At 36.7% G+C, this 8,208-nt stretch overlaps 1 pseudogene; it reads left to right on the top strand.

The window, feature by feature from the left end:
• Positions 1 to 238: 238 nt before the first annotated feature.
• Positions 239 to 2,257, top strand: LOC100437502 (T-complex protein 1 subunit epsilon-like; annotated as a pseudogene).
• Positions 2,258 to 8,208: the final 5,951 nt, after the last annotated feature.

Below are 8,208 nucleotides of genomic sequence, written 5' to 3' on the forward strand. Positions count from 1 at the left end.
TAAAGAATCATACTGTGGTCACAAGCAGAATAAATAAATAAATCAAAAATAAGTTTCATCATAAACTGAAAAATGCCAAAGACAGAGAGAGAATATCTAAAAGAACATGAGAAAAAAAAAAAGATTACTCACAATGGAGCAAAGAATGACTGAATTCACTAGCCTCAGAGGGTAAAAAACAATAGATTAGTATCTTCAGATTAGTATCTGAGGAAAAAGTAGCTCCTGGGGCTGCACCATGGCATCCATGGGGACCCTCGCCTTTGATGAATATGGGCACCCTTTCCTCATCATCAAGAATCAGGACCACAAGTCCTGTCTTATGGGACTGAGGCCCTTAAGTCTCATAGAGTGGCAGAAAAGGCTGTAGCAAATATGATGAGAACATCACTTGGGCCAAATGGGCTTGATAAGATGATGGTGGATAAGGATGGTGATATGACTGTAACTAATTTTTTTTTTTTTGTATTTCTTAATTTTTATTTTTTGAAAGAATTGTTAAAAAATTCTTAGACTAATATTTGCCATGATGCTGCTACTGTGTTAAGGAAATATTTTATTATTATTATTATTATTATTATACTTTAGGTTTTATGGTACATGTGCACAATGTGCAGGTAAGTTACATATGTATATATGTGCCATGCTGGTGCGCTGCACCCACCAACTCGTCATCTAGCATTAGGTATATCTCCCAATGCTATCCCTCCCCACTTCCCCCACCCCACAACAGTCCCCGAAGTGTGATGTTCCCCTTCCTGTGTCCATGTGTTCTCATTGTTCAATTCCCACCTATGAGTGAGAATATGCGGTGTTTGGTTTTTTCTTCTTGGGATAGATGACTGTAACTAATGATGGGGCCCCATCTTAAGCATGATGGATGTCGATCATCAAATTGCTAAGCTGATGGCGGAACTGTCCAAGTCTCAGGATGATGAAATTGGACTTGGAACCACAGGAGTGGTAGTCCTGGCTGCTGCCTTGTTACAAGAAGCCAAGCAGTTGCTAGACTGAGGCATTCACCCAATCAGAATAGCTGATGGTTATGAGCAGGCTGTCAGCGTTGCTGTTGAACACCTGGACAAGATCAGTCATAGTGTCCTTGTCGACATAAAGGACACTGAACCCCTGATTCCAACTGCAAAAACCATGCTGGGCTCCAAAGTGGTCAAAGTTGGCACCAACAAATGGCTGAGATTGCTGTGAATGCTGTCCTCACTGTAGCAGATATGGAGCGGAGAGATACTGACTTTGAGCTCGTCAACGTAGAAGGCAAAGTGGGCGGGAGGCTGGAGGACAGAAAACTGATTAAGGGCGTGATTGTGGACAAGGATTTCCAGTCACCTATAGGTGCTGAAAAAAGTGGAAGATGCCAAGATTGCAATTCTCACATGTCCATTTGAACCACCGAAGCCAAAAAACAAAGCATAAGCTGGATGTGACCTCCATAGATCATAAAGCTCTTCAGAAATATGAAAAGGAGAAATTTGAAGAGATGATTCAAAAAATTAAACAGACTGGTGCTAACCTAGCAATTTGTCAGTGGGGCTTTGATGATGAAGCAAATCACTTATTTCTTCAGAACAACTTGCCTGTGGTTCGCTGGGTAGGGGGACTTGAAATTGAACTTATTGCCATCTCAACAAAAGGGCGGATTGTCCCAGGTTCTCAGAGCTCATGGGCGAGACGCTGGGCTTTACCGGTCTTGTACAGGAGATCTCATTTGGGACAACTAAGGATAAAATGCTGGTCATCGAGCAGTGTAAGAACTCCAGAGCTGTAACCATTTTTATTAGAGGAGGAAATAAGATGATCATTGAGGAGGTGAAACGATCCCTTCACGATGCTTTGTGTGTCATCAGCAACCTCATCCGCAATAATTGTGTGGCATACGGAGGAGGGTTTGCTGAGATATCCTGTGCTCTGGCAGTTAGCCAAGAGGTGGATAAGCGCCCCACCTTAGACCAGTACACCACAAGAGCGTTTGCCAACGCTCTGGAGTTGCCCCATGGGCCTTTTTGAAAACAGTGGCATGAATCCCATCCAGACTATGACAAAAGTCCGAGCCAGACAAGTGAAAGATATGAACCCTGCTCTCGGTACTGACTGTTTCCACAAGGGGACAAATGATATGAAGCAACAGCATGTCATAGAAATCTTAATTGGCAAAAAGCAACAGACATCTTTCACAACACAAATGGTTAGAATGATTGTGAAGATTGATGACATTCATAAGCCTGGAGAATCTGAAGAATAAAGACACTGAGAATACTATGTAGTAAGATCCACTACTGTGATTAAATGGATGTCTTGTGAGGCATCTACAGTTATTTATTATATCCGTTTTCAGACACTGTAAATACTATAATAAAAATAGCCATTCGGTAACCATAGTTTGACGTGTTCAAAGCTATGTAATTGTAGGGGTACTATCTCAACAGCTTTTGTATTCATTATATTAAAGGACTCTCCTTAAACAACAACAACAAAAATTGAGGGAAAAGCTGTCTGAGTGAGACAAATGTAGTTTTACACAGTATCCACTTTTTCCTGCCCTCAAAAGAATATTAACGGAAGTAGTTTAGGAAGAAGAAAACGTTTCCCAAAAGGAAGGAATGGGTTGCAAGTAATGAATAGTGCTATCAATAAAACTGGTAAATAAGTACGACTGATCACAAACTAAAACAGTAACAACAAAATGAGGATGGGAGGAGGATGAAAACCAAGGTGAAACAAACATCTGTGATCTATAACAACGTGAAAAATTAGGGCAAGATGACAGGAGTTAAACCATTCCAAGGTCCGTGTTCTGTTAAGCCTGTATGCATGTTGTCTTAGTTTCCTAGGGCTGTTACAACCAATTATCACAAACTTGGTGGTTTAAGTAAAACAATAAATGTATTCTCTCACAGTTGTGGAGGCCAGAAGTCCAAAACCAACATGTTAACAGGGTAAATTCCTTCCGGAGGCTCTGAGGAAGAATCCGTTTCATGAATCCCCTGGCTTCTGGTGGCTGCCGGCAATCCTTGGCATTCCTTAACTTGTAGCTAGGACTCCAATCTTTGCCTCTGTCTTCACGTGGCTTGCCCCTTTGTGAGATTGCCTTCATGTGCCTTCTCCTTTTCTGCCTTTTACAAAGAACCTCATCATTGAATTCAGAGCCCACTCTAATCCAGGATGACCTAATCTTGAGATCCTTACCTTAATTATATCTGGAAAGACCCTTACCCCAAATAAGACTATATTCTAAGGTTCTGGGTGGACATATTTTTTGAGGACCACAAGTCAACCTAGTGATCACGTTAAAAATGTAGAATTAGCTACTAAAAAGGTTTTTCTAAAAAGTAGAATGTATACATTCTAAACAAACAGTAATAGAAATCTCCTTGAAGGTAGGAAAGAAGAAATAAAAGCATGGTGAATCATAAACCAAAGTCCAAATAAATTAGAAATGATTTTACATACAAACAAGTTAAAATGCAATTGTTAAAAGACAAATTCAGATTAAAAACAAGACCCACACATACCATTGTGTCTCTAAATATTCACAGATGTGTTTCATTCTCTTTAATACCTTCTTCAGTGCCTTAGCTTAGCAAGATAGAAGTACATTTTCATTTGATTTGTGTCCTCAAATCATTTTCACCTGTGACATTAAGCTCAGCCTACAGAGGTTACAGAATAGAAAAAAGGAAAAAAGTCCCTTTCAAGCCAAATTTCTCCTTTTCAGGTGGTAGCCAATGAGTTAATTCTTCTGGATCAGCTTTAAAATTTTTTATTTTTGAAGTACTTTTAGATGGCTTAAAACATTAGTAAAAGGTTAAAGCTGTAGGATTTATTTTTCATCCCCCACTCATCTTTATTCTTCTGCCAATTTCATGTCTTAATTACCAAAAAAATTCTTTGAAATTCCTGACTACAAAGAACAACTCTTTTTACCAAACCTGTAGACTATGACTGATTTTCAAGCATGGTGAACACGAATTCTGAATGCACAACATGGGTCAGTTTTAATGAGTTCAGAATTTCTTTTAAAAAGTCATTTGCAAACATACACACATGCACATCCAAACGGTAGCTCCTACAATTTTATCTAAGAAAAAGTGTGAGTTTCAAAATAAGATACGAAATACAAATTTTGAGCACAATGATGTAAAAAAGATGAAGAAAATTTCATCAATGGACTAAATGGACTTTTCCCCTAACCCCCATCTTGATGAAAAGATGCAATAGCCAGCTAGCCCTAAACAATGTGAACTATGATTGTTTTTTTTAAGTGGACAATGAATATAGAAGCAATTTTAATTCAAGACCTACTCCAATTCTATAAACCTAAAAGTCAGACTAATTCTCTGCCCTTCAAAATATAGTTGAAAATTAGCTTTGTTTGCCTCCCCCAAAATATTGCTCTCTTCAATGGCAGGATTCTATAATTCATCTTTATATACCTGTCTCACTGCATAGTGCTTGATGGTCAATAAATTTGTTGAATGTGCAAATTTACACAATAAATTCCCCCAAAACTGATTTCCCTTAGGTCATAAAGACTCTTTCTCTCATGCTTTGACATTAGCAGGCCAGAAGAGTTTATGTTCTGACAATCTGACCCCACATTATTCTCTGAACAAAGTAGTTCAGGCCTAAAGAAAAGTCAGTACATTCAATCCACAGCCCTATGAGGTATTATGAAAGTGACCAGCAATTCTAACTCTTATTTTGGTTTTTAGAACAAATTAAGGTATTTTATTATTTAAACATGGAGAATAATTTTCTTTTAATAAATTATTCCCTTTTATTAAATAAGTTACTTTTAAATAAAATTTAAAAGATAATTAAAAGACATCACTATTTGTAAGGCCTTACTCAAAATGACAGGAAACAAATTTCACAAGTTGAAAACTTTGGATTCTATTTTAATAATCACTGCTACATTTTAAAAATTAGCTAGAGCTGGACACAATGACTCTGGAGGCTGAGGCAGGAGGATCACTTGAGGCCAAGAGTTTCAGAACAGCCTGAGCAACATAGCAAGACTCCATCTCAAAAAAAAAAAAATTAACCAGGCATGGTGGCACATGCCTGTAGTCCCAGCAACTTGGCACTTGAGCCCAGGAGTTAAAGGCTTCAGTGAGCCAAGATGCCATTGCACTCCAGACTGGGTGACAGAGCGAGACTACAACTCAAAAAAAAAAAAAAAAAAAAAAAAAAAATTATAAAGTGAGCTAGAAAGTCAAGTAAAAGCAGTGAAAAGATACTAGAGTTAGACTTGTTGAACAATTGGGTGGGACAGAAAAAAGAGAACAATTTTAAGTGATAACAGACTCTATTTTAACTGCCTCTTATACATTTCCTTGTTTTGATGGAGGCGAGCTATAGCTGGTAATCAGAATCTTATGTCTCTCTCTTTGCTTCCTATTGAAAAACAGTCATTTAAGATAATTTTTGTTGGAAGAAAAAAGGTGCTGCTTTAAGTAACTTCGGAATATGTTTTGACTGGATACTGTAAGGTTAAAGATGAAAAGAAGTGTACTCCAGTAGGTAAACTTATTATGCATATTCTAGGTTAGCAATTCTGCAACCACTTTATTGTGTACTAGGGCTGAAAAAAATAGGGGCATAAATTATAGATAATGAAAGTTAAGTTTCTCACTGGCAGAAAAAGAAGTTACAAATAAATGAAGGGGAAAAGCTAGAATGAATCCTATGTTGCTGGATTAGGAGTTACAGATATCCATATAGACTTATTTTTAAATATATACAGAAATCATCGCAGATATGTGTGTATACCTATGTTAGTAAACATTCATGTATTTCCTAGCTCTGTTCACTGAGGTCTAGAAGCCATGACATCCCAGTAACAATAAGCGCATTCAGCACTCAAATCTTGGATTGTAAATAACATCCTCCAATAAAAGGAACAGGGCTCTTTGGAGAAATGACTGATTCTAGGGCTGGGCAGAGAAAACAGAAGATGAGGCTGGGGCATCGTGGTAGTGCCAGAAAGTAAAAGCTAAAAAGAAAAAAAATGGGAGCATGTCAAAAAGATATGGCTCCCAATGGCCAAAGCTGGAAAAATTTGAGCAACAAAACAAATAATTACAGTACTGGATAGTACGGCCGAAAAAATAAAATACGTATCTACAAGTCTACAATGAAAAATGAGTGACTAAATTGATCTCCCCTACATTAGAATTCCAAACCCTCCCAAGAAAATGGAGCTTAACTCCTCTCCCTGTGAGCACTGTTGGACTTAGTGACTTGTTTCCACACGATAGAATATGAAATGAGAAAACAGTAACTTTATAATGGAGAAACCTGGCACATATCATTTTAACCAAGTGATCGCGGTTAAACTTAGCAGTGATAAGTCATGTCGATATCATGTACATAGCGATATGAGAAAGTTACCTCACTTCTGTGGTATTCTTCCGTGGAAAACTATAATCCCAGTATAGTCATGAGAAAATATCAGACAAACCCAAATTAAGGGATGTTCTACCAAATGTCTAACCAGTACTCTTTAAAAATGTCAAGATCTGTAAAAACAAGGAAAGACTGATAAAACTGTTCGAGTAAGAAGGCATAATGATTAAATACAATGTAGTGTCTTAGATTGGGTCCAAAACCAGAAAAACGGCATTAGTAGAAAAACTGGTGAAATCCAAATAAAGTCTGTAGTTAATAGTGTTGTACCAATGTTGACATCTTAGTTCTGACAAATGTTCCACGCTTAAAGTATTAACATTAGGGGAAACTGAATGGTGAATGTAGGAACTCTAATTAACTTTGCAACTTTTCTGTAAGTCTAAAATTACTCCAAGGTTTTTTAAAGTTTTGGAGTATTTAAAGAAATCCAAACATTCTACAACTCTTACTAATTTGTGTATTTTATCTGTAAAATAAAAACATAATTTTCATAATTCAAATATATCAACACGTTCAAAGTCAGTGATACAGGAAGAGAACTAAATACAGCCATGCGTTTCAGTCAACAATAGACTGCTCATACAATAGTGGTCCTCTAAGATTATAATGGAGCTGAAAAATTCCTATCACCTAGTATTTATTACACTACACTTTTTATGATTATTTTAGAGTATACTACTACTTATTTTTTTAAAAAAGCTAACTGCAAAAACTTCCTCAGGCAGGTCCTTCAGGATATATTCCAGCATTGTTAACCTAGGAAATGACAGCTCCCTATGTTATTGTCCCTGAAGAACTTCTAGTGGGACAAGATGTGGAAATGGAAGACAGTGATATTGATGATCCTGACCTTGTGTGGGCCGAGGCTAGTGTGTGTGTTTGTATCTGTCTTTGACAAAGTTCAACAAGGAAAAAAAATTAATAATAGAAAAAAGCTTATAAAGATATGTTTCTGTACAGCTGTACAATGTGTTTTAACTGATATTACAAAAAAAATTAAAAAGGTAAAATTCATAAAGTAAAAAAGTTATAATCAGCTAATTTATCAAAGAATTTATTATAAATGTAGTATAGCTGTGTAGTCCAATGTTTATAAAGTCTACTATAATGCATAACATTCTAGGCCTTCACATTAACTCATCACTTCCTCACCAACTGACCCAGAGCAACTCCGAGTCCTGCAAGCTCTACTCATGGTTAAGTCCCCCATGATTTTTTTCTTTCTTTCTTTTAAACAATATTTTTACTGTACTTTTTCTATGTTTAGATACACAAATACTTACCATTGTGTTCCAATTGCCCAAAATATTCAGTAACTTGCTATACAGGTTGGTAGAGTAAGAGCAATGGGCTATACGATATAGCCTAGGAGGGTAATGTAGTAGTCTAGACCATCTAGGTGTAAGTACATTCTATGATGGTCTCACAATGACAAAATCACCTAAAGGACACATCTCAGTACATTATCCTAGGCATTAAGTGATGCAAAATAGTACAAAACACTAGTTTATTCTTAAGATGATCATCGGAAAGGTTTAAATGCATTTTACAAATTCTGTATAACTAAAGCTTCTACCATTTCTGTAAAAAGTTACATTTAGATGAGTAGAAGCTATTCTACCATCAGCTACTGCAGAGATAAGTAGAAAGATATTGTTGCCTAGTGGCATACAATGCAGGCTTATTTTTTGTGTGTGTGAAAGATTACTCTGAAAGAGCATGAGGAATATGCCTAATTTTCCCTCAACTTTCCAGTATATAATACCGATCACACTTATTTAA

The sequence above is a fragment of the Pongo abelii genome, chromosome 4 (genome assembly GCF_028885655.2).
Source record: "Pongo abelii isolate AG06213 chromosome 4, NHGRI_mPonAbe1-v2.0_pri, whole genome shotgun sequence".
Lineage (NCBI taxonomy): Eukaryota > Metazoa > Chordata > Mammalia > Primates > Hominidae > Pongo > Pongo abelii.